The following is a 12,695-nucleotide window of genomic DNA, read 5'->3' on the forward strand; positions in this document are numbered from 1 at the left end:
ATCTGAGGAATATCCGTGATCTGATGCTCGTCCATAGACACATAACTATGAGTCGGAGCACCAAACAACCTTTTATAATAGTTTGTGATGTACAACTTTAGATTCTCATGACCTACTATTGTACCCTCGTCTTGCTCAAGTTGTATTATCCTCTTTTTCCGATGCTTGCCATTTGCAATCAAGTGGAAAAATTTAGTGTTGTCATCCCCCTGGACAGTTGCCCTAACTTTTGCTCTGACAGCCCATTTCATTTCCTCTTCCCGAAGAAGGATTTGCACGCCGAAGCATGGAGGAGGTACCCCGATCGACATGCAAAAAGAAAAACTAGAGCTCATCTTGGAAAGATGTAGCGCAGAAGAGGAGCCCCGCCTTGAGGCGAGCGTTCTCCCTATTGAGCTCCTCCTGCTGGTCGAAGTAGTGTTTGTCGGTGCAGTTGGGGTTGAGGCAGACGAAGTTCTTGAGCGCCTCTCACATGACCATGTTTTCGGACAGGATCCTCATGTTCTCCTCGCGGAGGAAGAGGTTCTCCGCCCGCTCATACTCAACCTGCCATGCCAATATGCCATCCAGATTCCATCACCCAAGTAAGGATCGAAAAAATAGGGAAATGAAAAACTATGGAGCAATCAGGGATCCAGTATTCCAGTCCATGCATACCTTCATCTGTGTACGGTGGTTCTGGAACCAGGACCTGATCTGCTTGGTCTCCAGGCCGGGCCAATAGCTCCTGTGCGACTTCTTTCCTGGGAATTGGATGGAATGAGACGTTGTTCGACAGAATGGCTCGGCAGCGACACTTTTGAGCGAGTAAATAGCTCATGTGCGACATGGTCCTTAAGCTGAACTGATATCCTCATTAGCTGTTATGGGTTGGACCCACAACGTATCCACGTAAGCGCGGGACCCACCACTTGTCCAGTAAGCGCGGGACCTACCTCGTCGCGGCTAGAAGCGATTCTGCCCGTGCCCGTCCGTCCGCCGCCGCCCATTGCTTTCCCCTTTCCCCATTCTTCTTCTTCCTCGGGTCTCCGGCGACCTAGTGCAGATGTCCACCTCCTCGGCCACGCAATCAAACTGGCGTCAGTATGGTCCAGTGATGCTCACAAGGTGCCCTAACTGCCCACGCCCAGAGCCTCTCAAACGGTTGGTGACTAAGACGGATGAGAATGGCAATCTTGGGCGGTAGTTTGTGAAATGCTTGAGCAAACCAATGGCAGGAAGGGATGGCAAGGTTAGATCTCAGTTCTAAGCTCGTTCTTTCGTTGTTGTTTGCTTTGATTTCTCCATATTTTGTTTTTTCTCCTCGAATTTGAGATTTAGGGTTCATTTTGTGGTTTGCAGATCCTGAAGAAATGCACACATTTCGAGTGGATTGATGAATATGTTCACAGGATTAAATCTGAGGGCTACATTGATTCTAGCGTGGCCGCAACCTGGGAGCTCAATTTGGGCGGGGTGCCGCAGATGGAGAATTGGGGGAGCTCGGACAGAGGGGCGGGCAGAGTTGTGCCGATGGCGAGGTACTTGGAGTCTGAACTGACCGATGAACTGAAGAAGATAAATAAAAATCAAAGGGAGATGATCGATTTGCAGAAGCAAGCAAATATCATGGCAGTGTTTTTTATTGCTGTGTCATTGCTCTGTTTATGTTTTACTTGCTATTCATCGTCATTAGAGGGGGCATTTAGGTCTGTCCAGTGTAGATGATGTGATCTGTGCGCCATGACAAGTTCATGTATCTTAAATGAATCAGCAGTTTGGAACACAAATTATTCAGTTTTCATGTTGTGTTTCCTCTGTTTTTTGTTCTTCAGTTAACAGAGTACACACCCAAATTCAGTTTGCAGTAAAAAAACAAAATTGGGCTGCCGAGTGCGAGACCAAAGAAAGTTCAGTTTCAGTACAAAAAATTTATTCATGGGCTGGCGAATAGATGTTGGGCCTAAAATAAAAACGACGGATTATAACCAGGCCCAAAGGTGTAATTTACAAAAGGTACTACTGATTTCAATAGAAATAACCAGGCCCAAAATTATTTGACTGGTCATGTATGATTTTCAATAGGAAATAAAAACGACGGATTATATACAACAATCCAAGTTCATTTATCTTAACAGGGTTGAACATCTAATCTGATTTGTATTATTTACAAACATGGCCTAAGCGGCCTGCAAGATACAACTGTAAAATCTACAGAGCAAGTACTACAAGGGGCAACTACACGTGAGGAACGTCGGGCACGTCTTCTGACTGCTCCTTTTCTGGGGCTTACTCGCTTGAGAACGCCTGTGATGCGTGGAACAGTGGTTGGAACAGGTTCTGGCTGCTTCTTTTCTGGCCCTTACTCGCTGTTCTTTTCTGCAGAATCGCCTGTTCTGGCTGGAACGGGCCCGGCTGGAACAGGTTCTGGCTGCCAAACCGGAGCCCCTTGGTCGCTGCGGCTGCGCTCCATTGTCCCCCCCCCCTCCATTGCTGCCTTGCTGCTCCGGGCCCTGCTGCTCCTGGGTCAACCAAACGAGAGATTAGTTCCTGGTGAATGGTGACAAGATAAACACAGAACCATGAATAGTGAGAAGAAAGGATCAGCCCAATACCTGGTGCATTGCGTCACGGTCACTGATAAATATATAAACTGACAGATAGCCCCAGATAAACACATAGATTTGCACAACATAGATAAGATATAAACGGGCCCGATATAAACGGGCACGGGCATCACATAAACTGGCACAATAGTACGTAGGGCACAATAGTATGGGCGATTACAATAAACTTACAGATAATATAAGATAGTGTTTAGCATTACAGATACGATAGATAAGAAAGATTAAACTACAATAAACCCGACATGGAGGGGCGACGGGCGCGCGTCTTCACTCCTCGTCATCGGCCGGCGGGAGGTTGTAGGGGAGGGTGTGCATGGCGTGCTCGTTGGGCCAGATGCTGTCGAGGTCGGTGAAGATGTTGTAGGTGGTGAAGCAGATGAACTCGCACCCGCCAAACCAGACACGGCCGAGGAGGTGATACGCGTCGTAGGGGTTGCGGAAGCGCACGATCATGCCCGTTCCTCCCATGCGAGACTCATCGATGGTGAACATCTGCGGAGTTCCCACAGGGAGGTGGCGATAGAGGGCGCGAAGGAAGAGCCCCGCGAACTCCCGTCCACCCCGCCAGCGTGACATGGCCCAGACCCGGAGCTGGTTCTCCACGACGACCCCAGCGGGGTACATCCTTTCCGGCCTGGTGCCGGGCGCTTGGAACGTCGGGCCGTGGAACTCCATGCCGGGGCTTGCGGTTGCTTGGATGTGAGGAAGGCAAGGAGGAAGATGAAGATGTGCACGGGGCAGAGGAGGGTTAAATAGCAGGTTTTGGGCTGCGTCGGTTGCGGTTCGTCGATTCAGTTGCAGCAATTAATGAATGCCGCCCATTTGCGTTTGCCTATTGGATCAAAGGGTGCGTCGCTGATTCACACACTGCGTCGAGGACTGCGTCGAGCACGCCCGCCGTTCAGACTTTCGTCGGTGCACCGCGTCGAGCACGCCCCCCTCATATTCAGAGCCCATTCAGACTGCGGTCCTCGATGCGTTGCTAATGGCTCTGATGCGACGCGTGCATGCATGCAGAAAAACCGACGCGTGTCATGCAACAAAGAAGCACACGAAGTCAGAGGCGCGTACGCCACATCCATGCACCGATTCATTTCCAATCGTCGGATCTTCACCGGACTGACTAGATCCAACGGATAGGCCCTCACTCGGGCCCTCGATCCAAACCCCCGCTCGCCAGCCAATCAGCACACGCGGATCACGGGCGGATCAGAAACATGGCGGGGTCAGATCCAACCGCTGACTCAGCAATGATCGACGGCTATAAACATGGCGGGGTTTCGGATGGGGTTTCCGGGGTTATGGGGTTTAGGGTTGCAGTGAGCTAGGGTTGAGCACAAAAAATTTAAAAAAAAAATCAAAAAAATATGAAAGTTTCTCCCACTATCTACTGATGCAACTACGTTGCTATAAGAAAATTGATTCATGTTATATCCATGTTTAAATGAAAAAGATTCACACAATTCATGTTATTGATGGAATGATCTAGGGTAGAGCATAAGTAATTCAAAAAAAATCAAAAAATACAAAACCAGCGCACATTGTGTACTTATTCAACTCAGTTGCTATAAAAAAATGGAAACTTGTTATATGCAAAGTTTAAAACCAAAATTCACACGTTCACGATATCGACGAAATGAGCTAGGGTTGAACATAATTAATTCAAAAAATCAAAAAAATATAAAACCAGCACACATTGTCATTTAACATCACATACTTAGCAAACAAAAATATAAACTTTGATTTTGAGTCGGTCAACGTTTTTGTGAAAAAGTTGACTATTTTTCAAATGAGCACAAATAATTCAAAAAAATCAAAAAAAATCAAAACTTGTGCCCATAGTCCTATTATATTGCATAGCAATCAAAAAATATATAAACATGGTATATATACAATTGCAGGAAAATGCCTTCAAGAAGATGGGATTTTGTTACAATGTACAATGTACTATGGAGGGGTTTAGGATGGGGTTTTCGGGGTTTAGGGTTGCAGTGGGCTAGGGTTGAGCACAAAAAATTCAAAAAAAATAAAAAAAATATGAAACTTTCTCCCACTGTCTACTGATGCAACTATGTTGCTATAAAAAAAATTATTCATGTTATATCCATGTTTAAATGAAAAAGATTCACACAATTCATGTTATTGATGGAATGATCTAGGGTAGAGCATAAGTAATTCAAAAAAAATTCAAAAAATACAAAACCAGCGCACATTGTGTACTTATTCAACTGAGTTGCTATAAAAATGGAAACTTGTTATATGCAAAGTTTAAAACCAAAATTCACACGTTCACGATATCGACGAAATGAGCTAGGGTTGAACATAATTAATTCAAAAAAAATCAAAAAAATATAAAACCAGCACACATTGTCATTTTACATCACATACTTAGCAAACAAAAGTATAAACTTTGATTTTGAGTCGGTCAACGTTTTTGTGAAAAAGTTGACTATTTTTCAAATGAGCACAAATAATTCAAAAAAAAATCAAAAAAAATCAAAACTTGTGCCCATAGTCCTATTATGTTGCATAGCAACCAAAAATATATATAAACATGGTTTAATACATTTGCAGGAAAATGCCTTTAAGAAGATGACGTTTACCCTACCTTATGAGGTCGTTTGTCACACATTTTTCATGACTATGGCTCTAACTTAACAAAAGAGCTCAGAATGATGACATAACAACCATATTTGAGTTGTTGTGGTAGCATTGAGACATCATACCCGAGTCAAAAGTTCAACTTACTCCAAATTTGAATTTAAACCGAAATTTTTATTTTTCATCAAATTTGAAATTCAGTTTGAAAACAATAATAATCAAACAAGTTTTGATGGAAACATGGGCACATAGTGCCCAACAAATTTTATTACATGCCATAAATTTCAAATGATCAACAGTTCTATCTCTTCCGACCACGCCGTGTACCCTTCTTCGCCTTGGCATTTCTTGTTTTTGGTTGTACTGCACACACAAGTTCACTGATCATCTTGGTTTTCTTCACTGGACTCGATGCTATCGCCTCATGAAACTCGATGTCAGCTTTGGTTTCGACAGTTTCGACAGTGTGCACAACTTCAGTTTCGACAGTGTGCACAGCTTCAGTTTCAGTTTCGACAGTGTGCACAGCTTCAGTTTCAGTTTCGACAGTGTGCACAACTTCAATTTCGACAGTGTGCACAACTTCAGTTTCGACAGTGTGCACAGCATCAATTTCGTCACTTGCAGCACCAAACTGTTCCATCCACTGACTTGTTTGCCTTCTGCTGCCACTCACTCTTGCTCTTTTTGTTGGCCAACACTGTTCAACAACAATAGGCTGACTTGAAAGCTTCCTCCTGAAAACAACAAAGCATGCCACATATTTATAATTTAAACAAAATCAGAATATGAACAAACACAAATAAACAAGCACATACTTTCTCGGATTAGGAGGAGAGAAAATGCATAGTCTGGATCCCTCTCTGTGCCCAAGTATTTGGCACCTTTTGCATCTGTTTTTGTTACCCTTTTGAGCCCTTTTTGGCTTTGCATCTTTCTTGTCCTTCTTGCCCTTCTTACTACTCCCACCTTTTTCAAACCATGCTTTGAATCTACTCTGTTTAGGTCTGCCTGCCTTTCTTTTTGTTAGAGGAGGACACATGGAATATTCAGGAGGCACTTCTGGCCACTGTTCCTGATCTGTAAGAGGTGGAATTGGAGTTGCATATGCAGCTCTGGATTTTGCTACCGAATAATACTCATGCAGACATGGATGCATATTTATCTTTGGTTGGCCGGCTAAGAATAGAATGGCATGATCACATGGTTTACCAGTGGCCTGCCATTCGAGGCAACTGCAATCATGCAATTCAGTGTTAACAACATGCCTCCTTCCAGTCTTGTTACCTCTAACTTCAGCACCCCACAGTGATGTTTTTCAACAGACAAATGTGTAAGACCTCTGCTTCTGTTGACCACCTGTTGCACCACTGCTGGAAGTTTATCACCTTGCAGACAATCAGCAATCTTTTTTCTCAATTCCCACAGCCGCATGAGCATGATCCTGATTTGATCAACCATGTCATGCACAGGCAAATCTTTTAGCTGCTTCACCTTGTTGTTGAAACTTTCTACCAAATTTTTGTTGATATGGTCACACTTGATGGCAGTGTTGAATCCTGACCTGTACCATAATAAAGAATGGTAGGTGTTCAACCATGTACCAAACTCCTCACATGTTGCCATTACCTTACTAAGATGATGTGAATGTGTCTGTTTAGTGTAAGATCTTGCTGCTGGCCACATTCTCCCAAATTCATCTCCTCTGAATTTTTTGATCAAATTCATCCACAAATGGCCGAAGCACTCCCTTTGCTCAGCATGTGGGAACACATTTTTAACTGCATTTTCTAGACCTTTGCATGCATCTGTGTGTATTGCCAAAGGTGACACTGGCCCTAAGCATCTTTTCAACTGCATCATGAACCATGTCCATGAAGCCTCTGTCTCTGACTGAAACAAGCCAATAGCAACTGGAAACATCCAGTTATGTCCATCTAGAGCATTACATGCTGCCAACTGACCATTCCACTTGCCTGTCAAAAATGATGAGTCTATGCTCAAATATGGACGACACCCTGCTTTGAAGCCATCGATGCAAGGCTTTAAAGCCATAAAAAATTTGGAGAAATAAACCTTGCCATCCTCTGACACCTCAGTATCTATCTCGACAACACTGTCAGGTGACCTTTTCTCCACCTCTGCTTTGAAATTGAAAAGCAGCCTAAATGTGTTTGCCCAATCACCATACAAATTCTTCATTGCCCTTTGTTTAGCCTTCCACACTGTGGTATAATGCAGTTTAATGGGGTACAACTTTTCCAAGTCTACTTGGAGTCTTTTGCAATAGTGTTGGGTGTTTTGGCCAAAATTGGAGTTATCTTTTCTGCAACCCAAATCTGTGATGTCATGCTTGATTTTTTCTGTGAACTTGTGAGACAAGTATGTTTATTAGGGATTTGGTTAACCCTGACAGTACTTCCATAAAGCTGCAGTCTAGCAGATATGTACCACTTGCAAGCCCTCCTACCACTACCATCAAAACCTCTGCACTTAGCATAAAACTTCTTTCTATCAGTCCAAACTGTCTTGGCATCAAACTGATGTCTGACTGCATAAGTCTTGAAAGACAACTTGAACTCATCCATGTTTGGCCACAACTTCCCCACTCGAATGACAGGGTTTTCCTTGTCATACACATGCACTAGCTCTTCATCATGTGCATCATCTACATCATCTGCAGCATCTTTCATCTACATCACTCAATTCTCTGTCATCATTATCACTTGTATTAGCTTCATCCCTCTCCTCCTCATCTCTGTCATCGACTGGAATGCCAAATAGTTTGGCCATCTCAGTGTCAGCAATTGGTGCAATGACCAAATCAGTAGGCTCCTCCAACTCAACTGCATTCCAATCAACAACATTAACATTTCCCTCTTCTGCATGTGCATTAGCTCCATCGGCTATTACTGTTAGATCCGTAATAATGGGAACGATATGCCTCTGCGAAGCCCAATCATCATCTGCCTTCTGCATAGCCAAGTGTGACGGCACATAACCTACCTTCGAGTCAATATTCAGATCAACGAGCTCAGCAAAAAATTCAGCCCTGAGGCTTGCCCAGCCCTCTTGCCTATCGATTTCAACAACAATATCTTCACCATCTTCAATTCTGACATACTCTCCTTTGAAATCATCATACCGCAATAGTGAAACCTCTTGCTCTGGACCCCAAAGCACAGTTTCCCCAATTTTCTCCACCAATTTCCTCACTGCCTTCTCTTCCATCGACTGTATCTCATTGGGATCAATTTCTGCACAATCAACCTCCCATTTCACAATTGTGTCTCTCTGGATGTTCTCAATGCTACCATCAACTAATTTTGTCGTCGATGGAAAGAAATTGATTGCAAATTCAAATGTTTCAGCAGCATTCCCTCTGTTATAGGCAAGCGGGCAGCGTCAGACAGAGCAAAGATTGCCTTCAATCGAACTCACAAAATTGGCGGAAGGGAGGCGCATTACCTGTTCGAAGCTGAATCTGGCGGCTCCTTCTCGACCTCACCACGGGCTCCTCTCACCGCGCCGCCCCCTCTCACCTTCTATCGATTTCACCAAGCAAAACAGAGAGCTCGGATCTACAAGGCGGAGTGGATTGGGACTAGAGTATCGAATTCACTCACCACCATGGCCGCCGCCGAAAGGGGGCTACGCCGAGAAAGAGGGCTCTTCCGCCCTAGCCGCCGCCGGAGCTGAAGATGTCGGGCAGTTTCGGACAGCTCTAGTCGGGCAGTTTCACGAGATGCGGTGCTAATTAATTTGGGCCCAAATTAGGTAAGACATGACTTAACGCAAATTGGACTAGTTGACTAAGGTTTTATCGCATGTGTGGCCGTGAGCTATTTTCTCCCTGCAAACCGTCGCACGAGAGTTATTTCATCGAAAGATGTCGCACTGCTTCCAATTCCCAGAAAAGACGTCGCACAGGAGCTATTGGCCCCTTCAGGCCAAGCTCGCGTCCAAGCTGAGCGCTCTGGGCCTCATCCGGGTAGGCGCACGTCTGGAAAAACCTGCGGGTGTGCACATACATACTTGATTTGTTTATACCGATCACTAGTATGAAGATGCATAGAACAGCAAATAATTAACACGGGAAATGGACAAAAAGGAAGATATTGACGGAAATTAGGACGTACTCCTCCAGTTTTTGAATCTGCTCCGGTGTGTGGCGGCGTTGGCTCTTCCGGCTCTCCTCCAGCAGCTGCTGGTTGTCGGAGACACCCTCCTGGTGGTCGCCCAAGTCCATGGCTCTCTCTCTCTCTCTCGGAGGAGGAGGCTGGCTATAGGAGTAGAGGAAGGAAGGGGAGCGATGGACTTTTGCTCTGATGTGCGATTCCTCCCGGCTTGTCCTCCTATTTATATAGAAGCGATGGTAACCCCCAACGTTGTGCTGCGTCATACTGCTGGCGCATGCACATCCCTTCCAGGCAAGGAGATATATGGCGACATCAATACTCGCACTCACGGCCAGCCCACCATCATATCGTGTTTCCTTCCTTCTTTGGCTCTACCGACCACAGCCCCGCTCCTTGGCTTCTTGCGTCCATATCTTGCTCGAGAGCCCCTACTCTTTGTGTTGCGTTTGCCAGAATTAATTCCATGCTTTTTCTACCTATAATAATCTTTTGCCAGAATTATTACCATTATTTAAGGAAAACCTTAGAGAGTAGAGTATTTCCTGGAAAATATCAGGCAGTCCTATTCTGAATGTGACGTGCTTCATTGTTTCAGCCATCATGATCCATCATGATCCATTCCATGCTGCAAGCAGGCTCGCTCGCATTTTCCTCACACAAATTTGGGAGCCGATTAGCACAGAGCCGATGTGCTATATGCTTGGTGCAATTGGAGGCTGCAGGCGTCGCTCAACTTGAACTCTTTGGGACGCCAGCATGTGCCTCAAAGAGTTGCATTCTGTGCTTTATTTTTCCCCTATCAATGAAGTGATCCGCAGCATTGCGCATTTGCAAAAAAAATATGTTGATATTCTCTTTATATATTTTTACTTTCATGCTTAGTTGATTCGTAATACATTCGAAAATTGCTTTTCGTGACCGAGCTCATATGCTCTCATGAACAATGAATTCCAACTAAAGTAGCAAAGAACTTTAAAAAATCAATGATGCCAGCATTTTAGTTGCGTGCAAAATTTCATGGAGAAATGACATCTGGGAAGCTCTAGACAAACAAACAAAATCAACTCTCAAAAAGCTTTAAATTGTTTAAAATTGGTTAATACTTCCACTAAAGTTTATAATGGCAAGTTTAAACTATTAGTTTGTACTTATTGCTAGAGCAATTTATGCTCCCTTTGCATGTGTCTGTGTACTTCCATTCATGCAGGATGACTGTTCTTGGTCTATGTTAATACTTGGTTTATGTGGTAAGCAACCTACATTATTCAAAGATAATAATACTTGATTTATGTGAATTATATTTTTGTGCTTTGCTTTAAATGGGGTGGCACATATTTTAATTTTATTTGTGTGAACAATATTTCACAAACTAATATATATGTTGTTCACCGTGAATAAATTTAGAATTACTACTTGTGGGGATTGTTGTGAAGTAGGCACCATGAATAAATTTAGAATTACTAGTTGTGGGAATTACTGTGAAGTATGTATAGTTGTAGATTAGTAAACAAGAAAAGCATATATACATTGTATCAACAACATACTCCTGAATTATGGTGGTGCTACAAAAAGTCGTCCACATGTATATTGGGTATGTCGCTTACAATAAAAGTTGACATTTGTACCTGTGTGACAAAGTTCTTAATGTAAAATACAAAAGTAGTGAAAATGCATTTTGAAGCTTGTCCTCCATGGAGGCGGTTTTTGAAAAACCCAAAATTCATCAAAATTCATATTTTTATAAATCAAAACAATCTGAGAAATTACAGATATACATGGAGGCTTAACACACATATGTGTAAATTTTTAGGATGAAATACATTGAAATGAGGGCTGTGCAAAAAAGACAAATATGAGGTTTTTTAACACATGATAATATTCATGCTCAAAGTCCGGAAATTTGTCTTTTTTGTACATGTCGCATTTAAAGGTATTTCATCCTGAATTTTTACACACACATACATTTCATCCTTGTATATTTACATTTTTTTTTCAGAATTTTTTGAAGTCGAAAAGTTTGAATTTTGAGTTTTTCAAAAATAAAGGGCTCCATGGATCTCGGTCACCAAGCCCTACACCAAAAGTATGTTCTTTATATGTTGTTTCCAGAATTATATGCTAGCAATAAAACATATATCGTAAAGCTAAAAAAACATATATCTTATGTGTGCACGGGTGTATGAGGCATCATGTCAACATGTTATTTGTGTTCATTTCCAATGGATGCTTAATAGTATACATTGTTTTCATGACTTATTTTTTCTGTTATGGTTGTTATACACGAGTTTATTCATGTGTGTGGTATTTGACCATACAATTTGTACAAACTATATTGTGTTAAGTATAATTCAAATAAGATTTGAAGTTCTGCAAGAAGTCTATCCGCGTTCAGTTATAATATGTTCTAAATATTTATCAAGAAGAGCTTGGAAAGCACATCATATCCACTTCATTAGAGTTTGAGATCAAACAAACTAAATATCAGGGAGCACAAAAAAATTACACCAAATCAAACCAAGGCCTTATTATAAATTGAGTTTGCAGAACAATCATAACTTTACAAACACAAATGCATGTTTAGTTTTGACGGTTTAATGTGTTTAAAAGTTGCTAAGCTTGTACAAAATATGGAAGCTACGCATCCGTGTATACTACATTCCTGGAAAAAAAAGTAATCATGCTTTTTATGGTTATATTCTTTTTTGACAACTATACGACAATAATTTTTTCATGTGAAAACCGTAACGGCATTTAGTCCGTTCATGCATGGGCCGTGATGATAACGGATAACTAAACCTACATTAATCATGACGATTTTTATTCCCTAACCAAAAGTCTGTCCTGGGATAATTAATGACTTGAATATGCCAAGTAGCGTGAGAATATGTGCACGAGCACAAATATAAATATCTACAAGGTAATTCGTTTTCGGTCAACGCTATCCACATACTCTTGGACACTAGTTCACATTTATGGGCCTTATCGGGAACAACAAAGAGTGAATTATACCAACTGTATTTTCGGATTAAACATCCTCCGTCATGATGAATGTCTTCTAGTAGTGGATTATAGTTTCATTCACATCACAGAAAATTGCAACAATCCAGGGCGGAATTATTCCGATCATCTGCACACAAAGCTCGATTTAATTGGCCATCAAAGGTAGAGCCTGCACGTGGAGCAATTTGCAGATTGACCCTTTGCTGGAACAACTTGATTGGTTTCTCATTAGCAGCCATGGGACAAATTAAACCCCTCGAAAAGCCTATGTCTGACCAGATACCTTATGTTGTTAACATTGAGACCACCATTCCCCATAGCACGATCTTCCATTTGAGTCCTACTAGAT

General features: G+C 42.5%; 1 pseudogene; it reads right to left on the bottom strand.

Moving 5' to 3' along the window:
- Positions 1-324: 324 nt before the first annotated feature.
- Positions 325-9,456, bottom strand: LOC123412658 (annotated as a pseudogene).
- Positions 9,457-12,695: the final 3,239 nt, after the last annotated feature.

The sequence above is a fragment of the Hordeum vulgare genome, chromosome 7H (assembly GCF_904849725.1).
Source record: "Hordeum vulgare subsp. vulgare chromosome 7H, MorexV3_pseudomolecules_assembly, whole genome shotgun sequence".
Taxonomy (NCBI): domain Eukaryota; kingdom Viridiplantae; phylum Streptophyta; class Magnoliopsida; order Poales; family Poaceae; genus Hordeum; species Hordeum vulgare.